We start from the raw sequence: 13,893 nt of genomic DNA, 5'->3' as shown, positions 1-13,893 counted from the left end.
TGGGAGGTACTTAAGACCCCTCTTCTTTCTCTCTGTCCTACTCATCTTTGCCTTGTTTGGGGGCTCTCCCCTACTGGTTAACATCTGCTTCCCCAGGGGTGCAGATGACCACTCTTGCTTTGGGTCTTCAAAACTCCCTGTTCAGGCTCCCCTCCCGAGTACCACACAATGACAAGGCTCCTCTACTTTCTATGCCCTTAGAAAGCAGTCTCCAGATACTGGGACTGGAAGGTGGAATTCACCTCTTTTTGGGGAGCCACATCTGGTGATGAGCGGGCTTAACTCCTGGCTCTGCACTCAGGGCTTTACTCCTAGTAGTCCTGCTAGGGGACAACCATCTGGATGTTGAATATAGAACCCAGGTCAGCGGCATGCAGGGTAAGCACCCTCCTCGCTGTAATATTACTTGGACTCTACAATTCAGCCTCTGAATTCTGCCTTTTTCCCTTCATCCAAGCACCTCTTCTCAGATGTATTCATGGGTTCTTGCCATTGTTGTAAAAGTTGTTACCTGTAAAAGTGAACTCGAGGCTCAGTCACGACCTTTCAGTATTACTACATCTACTAAGAGTAATCTCAGAGCACAGTTGGGCACATTTGAGCACAAATCTTCAACCACAGGTTTTAGCATTTTTTTTTTTTTGGTTTTTGGGCCACACCCCGTGTTGCTCAGGGGTTACTCCTGGCTTTCTGCTCAGAAATAGCTCCTGGCAGGCACGGGGGACCATATGGGACACCAGGATTCGAACCAACCACCTTTTGGTCCTGGATCTGCTGCTTGCAAGGCAAACACCGCTGTGCTATCTCTCCGGGCCCGGTTTTAGCATATTTTACATGCAAAGAGTCCAGGTTCAATCTTTAGCATTTCAAGATCCCCCAAGTAATGACCCAGGAGCACAAAATCTGGAGTAACCCCATAGCATTTGGGTATTGTACCAAAATTTAAAAGGAACCCCCCCCAAAAAAAAAACAAACCAAACCAAAACAAAACAAAACAAAAAAACCCCAAAGAAACCTGTCCCAATATCCTTTTCATAGTTTAAGCACAAAAGAAAATAACTCTTGAACTGAGCCATGAGGGAAAATTAATGAGAGCAATTAAAAGCAAATTGTTTTCCTGGGAAAACCTGGTTTTAAGAGCTGGTCCCCACCAGCCTTGCTGGGGAGCAGTCTCCCCACGGGGCTGTCTCCACTTTGTTCCTCCGGTCGCTGGTGGTTCTCACTGGTAGCTGCTGTTAGTGGCTGTGACACATTCATTGAACCTCACTACTAATGCCAGGTGTGTGGCACACTCCGGGGTCACCAGTGTGGGGCTGGGGGTGAGGTTCATATGCCTTCAATTAGGGCTCCAATAGGAAGGCATTGGGACACGTCAGCCGGTCAAACCTCAATTACCACCCCACAAACCCAACCAACCAGCGTCTTTTTCTCCCGCAGCGCTCACTGGGTCCTGTTTCACCTAGAAACCTGTAAACCTGCAGGCAGGAAGCAGAACCCAGCAGCTGGCGAATGGGTTTGGTAAATCCCAACTCCAAATTCACGCAACGTGTTCTCTTGTGTTTGGAGAGGATTATGCAACTCAAGGCTGGAGGTGTGAAGCCACGGCAGCCATCTGCAAGGACCAGGGCAACCTTGGTCATTCGAGAAATCAGAGTCCAGATCCCCGGCTCAGTTAGGAGTTCTGCATGCTAAGTTCTAAAATCTAGCAGTGACTTCAATAAAGAGAAGAAATGTATGCACAGACGGCAAGTTGGGACCAAGTGTATTTTGCCTATAATTGGCACAATCCAAAACATTTCTTTTTTTAAACACTGCGATCCACAAAGTTGTTTCTGGCATTCCACGTTCGAGCACCCATCTCACCACCAGTGTGACCTCTCCACCACTCTCTCCTGTTTTCCACCCTCCCCCCAAGCCTGAATGAACCCTTGGCAAGTGCAAATAATTTACTCAATATGGCTCGTTATAACTAAATGGTAATAAAAAATTTATTTTTGGTTCTTGGGCCACACCCGGTGACGCTCAGGGGTTTCTCCTGGCTATGCGCTCAGAAATTGCTGCTGGCTTGGGGGACCATATGGGACACCGGGGATAGAACCCAGGTCCATCCTGGGTAAGCTGCATGCAAGGCAAACACCCTACCGCTGTGCTATCACTCTGGCCCATAATAGAAATATTTAAAAAAAATCACTATAAGAAACTTGAGAAAATTGTCTTCTCTTGCAATGGTGTCATTATTTCTTTGAAGGTTTATTAAGCCCACTGTTTGTTGAGTTTAGGTAGCTTCTAAGATAATTTCCCGTCTCCTTTGGTGCATTTCTACTCTGATGTCAGTATTGGAAAGAGTTTTTTTTTTTTCTTTAGAAATCAGAAACAGCAATGCTAATTAGTATTTATTATAGCGACTTCCTTCCCCAAACTACGTGATCCATCAAGATCGCCTTCCCGAAGCACTGGTATGGAATAAGAATTATCCCTCCTCCTCCTTGTGGCAACAGAAACATTCTCCTTCAAGGTCATCTGACAAATGATTTCAGAGTCGAGGCCACTGCTGGACAAACAAGCTGTGTTTGCCTCTATGTGCCTTCACCTTAGGGTACAGGTAACTTGCTTTCCTTGGAGGAACTTCGTATCTGCTCATCAGTCAGCAAGTCCTTGCTCAAGGTCTACTGACAGATGGGCTAACTGGAGGAATAGGATTCTTGGGTTAAAAAAATACAGATGAAATTCTCAGCCTTAAAACCACACTTAATTTGGGGGGCTCACACTTGGTAGCGTTCAGGGGTTACTGCACTCAGGAATCACTCCTGGAAGACTTGGGGGACCATATAGAATACTGGGGATAAAACCCGAGTTGGCTGCGTGCAAGGTACCTGTTGTGTTATTGCTCTGGCCACCATACTGAATTCTTATTACTGGGTGATAATGGTGAGGGATTGTTGGCAAAGGTCTTTGAATTGATCCTCATATTGCCTTCTAATTAGATGTCTCTTAATTGATTCCTTTTGTTTACATATTAAAAAGATGTTTCCCGTTGCCTCCTTATCTGGCTCTTTCCTCTTACCTTGGGGGTGGGCTTTGTTTTTCCCAATAAAGGCTACTCAGGCTGCCTGGAGGGGCGGCTCCATCTTGGCTGGTGGTTTCATGTGGTGGAGCAACTGGCTTGTGGCTGAACAGTTGCGGTGTGAGTTCCTGGCCTGCTATTCCTTCCCAACTGTGTATGGATTATTTCCTGCATCAGAATTGTTGCTGGACCTGTGTCTCTTGCCCTACCTGGATTGGGGGCCTGGGGAATCCCTCTTCTTCTCTGGGGATTGTGGAACTCACAAGCCACCATTCACCAAGGGATGACTGCTTTAATGCTCCTTTCTCTTCCCTTGAGCCCCCTCTGCACCTCTTCTACCTCTGACATCCTTGAAGTCTCTTCCTCATGTACCCAATCACACAGACAGCCAAATATGCCACGCTGGATAAAATAATCCATGTGCAAGTACTTCTGACTTGCAAATCCAGTGATTCCCATCTGATGCCACTTGCTGTAGCACTGCCCCAGAAGGACAGAACTTTCTTTTTTTTTTTTTTTTTTTTTGGTTTTTGGGCCACACCCGGTAACACTCAGGGGTTACTCCTGGCTATGCGCTCAGAAGTTGCTCCTGGCTTGGGGGACCATATGGGACGCCGGGGGATCGAACTGTGGTCCGACCAAGGCTAGCGCAGGCAAGGCAGGCACCTTACCTCTTGCGCCACCGCCCGGCCCCAGGACAGAACTTTCTACTGTTGAATCAAACTGTACTTAGTACCTGGGAAAGAACATGTACAGCCCTGAGTGTGCTATTTTGGCCATTCAGGTCCTGATCTATGTGCCGCTGGCATGAATGGTTACTTTCTTTTATAAAGGTCACTGATCTGGAGCTTAAATATATATAAATTTTAAAAATTACTGGGGCTGGAGTGATAGCATGGCAGTAGGGCATTTGCTTTGCATGCTGCCAACCTGGGACAGGCCTGGGTTTAATCCCTGGCATCCCTTATGGTCTCCCAAGCCTGCCACGAGCGATTTCTGATTGCAGAGTCAAGAATAATACCTGAGTGCCACTGGGTGTGGCCCAAAACAAAAAAAATTACTTTATTTGAACAATGCGATTACAAGGTTGTTCATAATACAGTTTTCTCCCTCACAGTTATAAAGTTGTTCATGATTGAGTTTTAGTCATACAATGCCCAACACCTTTCACCAGGGCACATTTCCTGCCACCAATGTCCCCAGTTTCCCTCCCACCCTCCCTCTTGCCCTTTCCCCTATCTGCCTTTGGGGGCAGGCATTTCTCTCTCTCTCTCTCTCTCTCTCTCTCTCTCTCTCTCTCTCTCTCTCTCTCTCTCTCTCTCCTTTATTTAGACACTGTGATTTGCAATTCTGTTACTGAAGGGGTATTATGCCTATCCCTTTCTCTCCTTTCAGCTCCAGTTCTTGCCCAGAGTGATCATTTCTTTTTTTGTTTTTGTTTTGTTGTTGGGTCACACCCAGTGGTGCTCAGGGGTTATTCCTGGCTCTACACTCAGAAATAGCTCCTGGCAAGATTGGGGGACCTTATGGGATGCCAGGATTCCAACCACCGTCCTCCTGCATGCAAGGCAAATGCCCTACCTCCATGCTATCTCTCCGGCCCTGAGAGATCATTTCTAACTACTATTGTCTTAGTGGTCCCTTCTTTGTCCTAACTGCACTTCCCACTCATCATTTCTATGGTCTTTGGGGATTATTCTCTGACTATGATATATATTTCTTAAAACTAGACCTTTTCTATTGAACCCCTTTCTTGCTTCCTAGATATAGAATGGGGAGTGGGTTTGGGTGGGTGGATAAACCCAACTGGGAAAGTGTCTTCATAAACTCCCTCTTTCATGGACCAAAGGAGGGGAAGCCCCAGTGGTCTATGGACCAGGGCCAGCAGCCTTCTTCCTGTCCACTCTCCCGGCCACATCCCTCCTCAAGACAGAGCAATTGCATATGTTGCACTTGCCTGCTCTGCTGGCCCTGGGTTCAAGCCCACCCTTTGCAAGTTTAACAATCCTGTAGAATCAATGTTGCTCCCAAGCAGTCTTGCAGGCAGACCCCAATGCCCTGCTGTATGCCCCTAAGCTTGGGGGAGCCGGACACCATGGATCTGGGGCTGATTGACCTCATGGGAGAGCAGCGCATGCAGAATAGGAGGTGCCACTGAGGCAGAACTGGCAACTGAGGGTGGAGGAGCCAAGGCGAGCTGGGAGAATCCCAGGGGGCGTGTGAGGTGAGCCTCTCCTGGCTGCACATAGGAGCAGTCAATGTTCCCTCACCCCCAGGCTGAAAGGGCAAATTGCACCGTTAATTGCTCTGGAAGTGGAGCGATTCCAGCCTGGCAGGACGAGATGGACACACCCCTGAGAGAGAAAATCAAGACTCTAGGGACCCTGGAAAAGGCCCCGTGTGTTGGAAAGGATGTGGGGAGCATTCACAACTTTGCAGGGCCTTGTAGCTTCTGGGGGTTGGAGGCTTGGCTGCAGGAGCCATGAAGGGGACCCAGTGGACTGGATGGGAAGTAGCAGGAATAGAGACATGTCTGGATCTCACTCCTTGGGCCCTGGGTGAATAGAAACTGGCCAAGAACAGTCTTAGTGAAATTTCTTCAGTGCTCTGATTCAGGACTCAGTGCTTGCACTGGGCTGTAAGGAGAGTGGACAGAGCTTTCTCATGGGTGGGGTGACTTATTTCTGCAGAATCCTGATGCTGTCATGCAGGCATATCCCAGGTCAGCTTTCAGCAGCTTTCAGGCCGCAAAGCTAGATTTTTGTTGTTGTTTTATTTTCCCATGCACAGGACTGCTTAACTAGGTGTTGCAGAAGTGAGGAGGGCCCTGGGATGGCCCACTTAAGAAAGGTCATTTGGTTTGTTTGCTTTTGGGGCCACAGCTGGCAGTACTCAGGGAGACTTGTGGTTCAGTGCTCGGTGTCACTCCTGGAGTGATGGGGTGTATATGGTGCTGGCGATCAAAATCAGGCTGTCAGCCTATGCCCAGGGAGCTGTCCTTCTAGCCACTGGCATCCTGTTAATCTGTTGATGTTGCTTCCTAGGTTTTGTTTGAGTCATGTCCAAGGGGATGGGCATCTGAAGGACTGTGCCTAAGGGTTACTCCTGGCTCTGCACTCAGGAATTACTCCTGGTGAGTTCAGGGATCATATGGGATGCCATGGATCAAACCATGTGCGAAGGAAATGCCACCTCCCCATGCTATCGCTCTGGTCCCCTAGATGACACATTCTTTTTATTTTATTTTAATTAATTAATTCTATTTTTTGGTTTTTGGTCCCACCAGGTGGTGCACAGAGGTTACTCCTGGCTCTGTGCTCAGGACTCACTCCTGGTGGTGCTTTGGATCCTGTATGGGATGCTGAGGATAGAACCCGGGTAGGCCCTGTGCAAGGCAAATGCCCTCCCTGCTGTGTTATTACTCTGGGCACTGGGTAGCACATTCTTGATGGAGGGAGTAAAAGGAGAAGGAGAATGGGGTGAGATGAAGACTGGAGTGAGGGAAGGAGAATGGGGAGAGGTGCAAACTGCTAAGTCTTGGTGAGCCCGGAAGGCTGAGCACTGAGTGGGCATCTGTGAAGTCTGGCAGGAGGCAATGAGGGTGGTGGTGGAGGAGAGAAGGGCCAGATCAAGGAACCCTAGAGACCCCAGGACAGAGTGAAACCACAATCCCACACTGGAATTGGGAAGAGATGAATTATGGTATGGATCAAAGAATCAGGGATTTAGGATAATCAGAGAATTATGGCGTGGCTTTAAGACTTCCCTTAGATAGAACAATGGGCAGAGCATTGGCCTTGCTTGAGATGTACCCCGTCTGGTTCCTGAGCACTACCAGGAGTAATTCCCGAGCATGGAGCCAGGAGTTACCCCTAAGCACCACCGGGTATGACCCAAAAACAAGAACACAAAACAAAAAAAGACCTCCCTTAGAAACAGTGTCCTGGGACCAGTGGAGTGAGCTCAGGTGATAGAAAATGAGTTTAGGGCCGGAGTGATAGCAGGGAGGTAAGGCATTTGCCTTTCATGCAGAAGGATGGTGGTTCGAATCTCGGCATCCCATATGGTCCCCCCCCAGCCTGCTGGGGACGATTTCTGAGCATAGAGCCAGGAGTAGCCCCAGTGCGCTGCTGGGTGTGACCCAAAAACAAAAAAAACGAACAAACAAAAAAATGAGCTTAGCATGTTTGATTGCACTCCAGGTGTAGTCCTAGTGGACACCGAGCACCAACTAAGCCCCTAGGAAAAAAAGGCAATCAATATTTAAATATAGATATCTAATAACTAAATATCTAAATAAATATCTAAAATCCTGGCTAAAATGCTTCCCAGCTTCAAAAACCAGGAGGTGGAGCTCCATAGGGGTTAGGATGGAAAGACAGGAGGCAAACCGGAGAGATGACACTGCAGGGAGGGCACTGGCCTTGTACAGTGATTTGATCCCCAACACCTCTGAAAATCTCCCCCTTTCAGAAGTGACCTCTGAGCACAAATACCAGATGTGACCCCAAGAGAAAATCCAAACCAAAGGAGGCCCAGTTGAGCTCACGGTAAGGGGAAGGCTTGGGAGAGGGGTGGGTGCACATGGGGTGTGAGATCAACCCAAGGTGAGGGGTCAAAGTCCCGATTGCTACTCCCCCCCCCCCAGAAGTACTCAGGAGGCAAGAGGGGTGGTGGTTGAATACAGGGATCAAAGATGCAGTGCAGCTCAGGCCTGGTGGTGCAGGGGAATATTATCTGGGTGTTTGGGGCCTCTGGCAATATTCAGGGTACCTTGAGGTGACGGGGATAGAAGCAGAGTTGGTCAGAATGCAGGACAAGAACCTTAACTTCTGGCTATCTCTCTTGCTCCACTTCATCACTTTTCAAAGACTTGCTTGTTTCTGTCAGCTCATCTATATTAGACGCACTTCCTGTTGTGATTTTTGTTTTATTTTGTGCCACACTTGGCAATGCTCAGGGGTTACTCCTGGCTCTGTGCTAAGGAATCACTCTCGGTGGTCCTGGGGAACCCAATGAGATGTTGGAGATTGAACCCAAATCATCCATGTGCTCTGGCCCCAGCCCACTGCTGGTCTGGCCTAACACATGAGAGTAAAAATTCTTGTTCTAGTCAAAGTTTTAGCGAATCTGCTGGCATTTTAGACTCCTCAGGGGTCACTCAGGGGCTTGGGCAAGTGAGGAGGACAGTCTTGGAGAGAGAAGCTCCCCGTTACCCTTTGCAGTTCTTCCCCATTGGGTCACCCAGTTCCCTGCTCCTGGTCTTCAGCTGGGTCTTGAGGCATGTCTTTCTAGCTTTGGCTTCCCCAGAAGGCCCTGGGGGCAGGTCTGTGGTGCCCCAGGCTGGCCCGAGATCAAGCCTGGAGTCGGAAAACCCTTCGTCTCTGACTCACCCGAGGCCTTTCCCGGGGTTCCCACCCCCTTGACAAATACAGGCAGGGTGTGGAGATCATTACCCTGTGCAATATTAGGCAAAATTGGATTCATTAACCTTGCCTGGCCTCGAAGCTTGGGAGATGAAAAAAAAAAAAAAAAAGAACACTAAAAAAAAAAAAAAAACCCAAATCCGACTCATGAGGACCGGTTCAAATGCAGGCTTCTGAAAATGTCAGCCATGACTGGGTGATAAATATTTATAAATATAGATGCTGTGTATCAACAGGGGGGCAGTGTATTTTTTTTAACCAGGGGGAGAAACAAAGGTGACTCTGTTGCTCTCCCACATTCAAAGCTGGAGTCCTGAAGGGCCCATTATGACTCGGCCTGCGACTGTTTATTAAGAATAATATGCAAAACGGGGCCCCGTCTGAATGAGAGCATTGAGAGGGTATCAGAGCCGCCAGGGCTGGGATGGCTGATGGTCAGGAATGATAATGATATTCCTAACAGGACTCACCCAGCCCGGAACATCGGGGCTTGATGCTTTGGCTGCTTTGGCCGTTTCTGGTTGCTGCTGTTTGTTCTGGAATCCTGGCCTGTGGCCATGTCCTGAAGCCCTGAGTTAGGGAACCAGGGAAGAGGTTTTCCACCTCAGATTAAGCTCCTCTGAGGAGTGAAATTTACAGATGTGCCATCAGTGGAATCCTGTCCTCCTCCTCCAAGTAGGAAATGCTTCCTGTAGAATTTGCCCATTGCTTCCCCGGGGTGGTGGTGGGGGTGGGGTGGTGGGGGGGGGGGGTGGGGGGTGGGGGGGGTGGGGGGGGTGGGGGTGGGGGTGGGGTGGGGTGGGGTGGGGTGGAGTGGGGGTCCTCTGCTGATTTTCTTTCTTTTTAAATATATAATGTATTTCTATTATATAATATGATCATACATAAAAATTATAATATATAAATAATCACATTATGTAATAGAATACATATGTTTATATACAATAAATATAAATAATTATATTTATATACAAAACAAATATAAATATATATATTTGGTTTGGGGGCCACACCCAATGGTGCTCAGGAGTTACTCCTGGCTCTAGCCCAGAAATTTCTTGTGGCTGGCTTGGAAGACCCTATGGGATGCTGGGGATAAAACCCTGGACAGCCATGTGCAAGGCAAATGTCCTACCTGCTGTGCTATCACTCTGGCCCCTAAATTTTTTAATACTGTGATTTTCCAAGTTGTTCATAACACAGTCTATTCAGGTGTTAAATGTTCCAACACCAATCCCACCACCAGTGGGACCTTCCTTTCCTGAGTATTCCTAATTTCCCACCCACCATTCTAGCCTGCCCCTTTGCAGGCACAATCAAATTGACTTCATAGTGTTTGTTACAGCACAAAGGCAAATTAAATTATTAAAACTTTGGGGTCGGAGGGATAGCATAACTGTAGGGCATTTGTTTTGTATGTGGTCAACCCTGGATGGACCCCTGTTCAATTCCTGGCATCCCATATGGTCCCCTGAGCCTGCCAGGAGCGATTTCTGAGGGCAGAGCCAGGAGTAACCCTGAGAACTACTGGGTGTGACCCCCTTCCAATTATTAAAACTTAGATCAACCAGGGTTAATTTGAAGTAACTTTTCTATCTCTCCATGCTGTTACTAAAGTCAGTGTCTGAGAATTTCCTGGGCTGTGGTTGGTGTGAGTTGAGCTTCTGCGTTCCTGATGAGCTTAGGCAGGTTTCTATGAAACATTCCTATCAGATTTCCTGGGATGATACTGAGTTAACACAACATAAAATTTTAGAGGGACTTGAGGGATCCAGGATCTATAGATCTGAAACAAATTTGGTGGCTTGACAATTTGATAAGGTTAAGTCATGCAGCTGGGCCATTTCTGTTGGAGGGAGTAGGGTGTGATGCTGCGCTACTGTAGTTCTTGCAGAAAGGGGAATCTGCACACACACCCCTTTTTCTGAGGAAGTCAGAGTGGTATCAGCCCACATCAGACTACCTGGGAAGAATCAGTGGCTATTATTTTCTTCGGACTCTCCTGATTTTCTTAGTAGAAACTCTTGGGCTTCTTCCCTCTGAACATCACAGAAACCTTTAATGTTCCTCAGGGGACTTTTCGTATGTATGTTCCATTGTATATATATATATATATATATGTGTGTGTGTGTGTGTGTGTGTGTGTGTGTGTGTGTGTGTGTGTGTGTGTGTGTGTGTGTGTGTGTGTGTTAGGTACAGGGGCTATTTCTGGCTTTGTGATCAGGAGTATGTGGAGGATCAAATGCAGTGCAAGAGATGGAGCCAGGGTCTGTCACATGCAAGACAAGAGCCATACCTCTGTACTTAGTATCCTGTCTCTTACTGGGACTAAAGTGAGAGATGAGACACTTGATCCCCACATGTCCTCCCGGCAGGTGGTGGGGCTCCAGTGAGGAAGGATTGGGTGTTGGCAGGGGCAGGAACTGTTTCAGTGGGAAGTCCAAGTGTCCTTAGGAGAGAAGGACAAATGGGTGTGGAGTTGACTTCTTTTTTTTTTTTGTGTGTGTGTGTGTGTGGTTTTTGGGTCACACCCGGCAGTGCTCAGGGGTTATTCCTGGCTCCAGGCTCAGAAATTGCTCCTGGCAGGCAGGGGAACCATATGGGACACAGGGATTCGAACCGATGGCCTCCTGCATGAAAGGCAAACGCCTTACCTCCATGCTATCTCTCCTCCCCTGGAGTTGACTTCTTGAAGAGTCTTCTAGAAGAAGGACCAAGGGCAGAGAGCTGATGAGCGAGACAACGGGCATGTTCAAGGACCAGGAAGGCTAGAAAGAAGCCAGAGAGCATGGGAGGTATCTGGAGTATAATGCCACAATGTTAATCTTGGGAAGTTGAAAGTCTGGATCTTGGGGTTGCCTAAGCCACCATTGCTAAAGATGGGGGAGGGAGCTGGGGATGTTTGCAGATGATTGATTTCAATCATCCTTATTTGTGCTAAAAGGAGGAAAAGGGATATGTATAATACTCTGGAAAACTTCTAGATGGTGTTTAAAAGGGAAAAGGGAAGATAGAGAGAGAGAAGGGTATCTGCTATAGTGACAGGCATGAGGACAGGTAGGAGGACAGGAAGCAAACTGGGGACATTGGTGACTGGAAATGTACACTGTTGGACTGAAACTCAATCATGAACAAAGTTGTAACTGTATCTCATAATGATTCAATTAAACTCCTATTTTTAAAAATTCACCCTTGTGCATTAGTTTACTTAACATTATCCTGTGGGAGGAGGGAATGGTCCATGAACTTGGGAATATTTTCCCTACCTTGTATTCAGCCTTCAATAGAGTTTCCCACCATTGACCTTAGTGGTCCAACCCTCTTCCTGTTGCCATCATTCCTCCAGCAGCCTTCCAGGTGACCAATTCTCCCTTTGACACCCCTCCCACCTATTAACTAGCACTCATCTTGGGTGAAAGATCCATTTTTCAAGAATCTGCTTTTCCAGTGATTTCAAGGACAGCTGACACTCGATCAATGATGGTGACAGAAGCGATTAGCATCCTAATGAGGAGCTCGATGACATTCTGGGTGTCCATGAGACATGGCACCTTTGATTGAGCTCGTCCTTGGGAAGCGACAGTAAATAGAGTGACAGGAGCTGACACTCATCCATCTTGGTGAGAAGGGTGAGAACTCATGAATAAAGACACTCACACGGGGACCGTCCCTGAGCTCCGTGGGTGACTGAAGGGAGCACTTGGAAAGGGCTTGGAAATGCCAGAGGGCTCAAGGGTGTCCCGGCACCTTTGTTAGTTGTCATTGTGTGTGTGTATGTAGGAGTAAGGTGTGTGAGTATACGTATTTATGTTTGTGCAGAAGTGGGGAATGTGTGTAGGAGTAGGGAATGTGTTTGTTTAGGATGGGGAATATGAGTGTGTGTAAGTAGGGGTGTGAGTAAATGTTTATGTATTTGTGTACAGGTGGGGGATGTGTGAGTATATGTTTGTGTGTTTGTGCAGAGTTGGGGATTTTTGTATATATGTGTGGGTGAGGAGTGTGTGTAAATGTACATGCCAAGGGAAAGAAAGGTGTTAACTCGGGGTGAGTATATCCCATAAGACTCTACCTACCTGGGATGCTCCCGGATTTATGAATGCTTTTTTGGGGTTGGGACCATACCTGGCAATGCTCAGAGCTGACTCCTGGCTCTGTACTCAGGAATCGCTCCTGGCAGTGCTTGGGGACCATATGTAATGCCAAGGATGGAACCCAGGTTGGCTGCATAGAAGGCAAATGCCCTTCCCTCTATTATCTCTCCAGCCCCAGTTTATGCTTCGCTGTGCTTTTCTGGAAGGGGCAGGACTGAAGGACGATGACCCACTTGCTGCACTCTCATCCTCTGGGCCTTGCCAAGGCCAAGAGTATTTGAGTCAAGAATCTGCCCTGTGTGTACCATCTGCTTGGCCAGCACCTCCATTACTCTTAGAGTTCAAATCAACTGGAGCTGAGTTCAAGCTCACTGGCTGTGAGTCATCATTGGCCAATGTGTGGTTCCATGTTGCAAGTCAATAAAAGCATTGTAAATTTGGGGGCGCCCCCCCCATGGTTCTCAGGCCTTAATCCTGACTACTATGCTCTGGGGCCACTTTGGTCATGTTTGGAGGGGATGCCAGGGAGAGATTCTGGGTCAGCTGTCAGTGAGCAAGGCCAGTCCCTTGACCCTCTCTCTCAGGTCCTAAGAAGTCTAGTGAAAGTAGTGAGAGAATGCACAGCTCTGCCTCTCTTCAAGGAGGGTGAAGGGGTGAAGCTAGGGGAGTGAAGGGGCCGAGTCCCCAGGAAAAGCCCTGACTGGGGTGGTTCTTCCTTCTTAGCTCAGGAAAATAGACTCTTTACCCCACATGGGTAAAGAGCAAAAGGGCAGGTGACCATTACCACAGTCTTCATGTTGTCTTTCATGTCTCAGGAGGAAGCTGCCTCCCCTGGGCCGCCATCTTTTCTGGGAGCCACATGGCTTCCTGAAGAGGGCTCTGGCACTTCCGAGTTGCTGACCCGGAGCAGACCAAGCACCAAGGCCTGTTGGTCTTACTGGAGGAAAACATTCTTTGGGTCAGAATTGTGGGCTGAGCCTTTGAAGCCCAAGGGCAGGAGATGCAAGGGGAGCCAGCCTTGCCCTGTTTGAAAACTCATACACCATGCTAGCACAGGCACCTTGACTGGAGCTGGAGTCCCCAGAACCTGCTGTACACACACACAGAGGAGAGCAAAATTTACACCCGTGTCTGAGTGTGTGTACATGGGGGATGTAAGTGTGTGTGAATGAGAGTGCAGGTGAGGAGAAAGTGGAGTTGCTTTTGACAAAAGATGGAGGTGACGTGATAATAACTCTTTGGTGATGGTGTGAGTCCATGAGATGTTTGGGGGCCACAAACCAACAAAAGACAAGATCCAGGAGCCCTGCTG

This window comes from Suncus etruscus, chromosome 13, assembly GCF_024139225.1.
Source record: "Suncus etruscus isolate mSunEtr1 chromosome 13, mSunEtr1.pri.cur, whole genome shotgun sequence".
NCBI lineage: Eukaryota > Metazoa > Chordata > Mammalia > Eulipotyphla > Soricidae > Suncus > Suncus etruscus.
The sequence above is the reverse complement of the archived record's forward strand: the minus strand, read 5'-3'. Positions refer to the sequence as shown.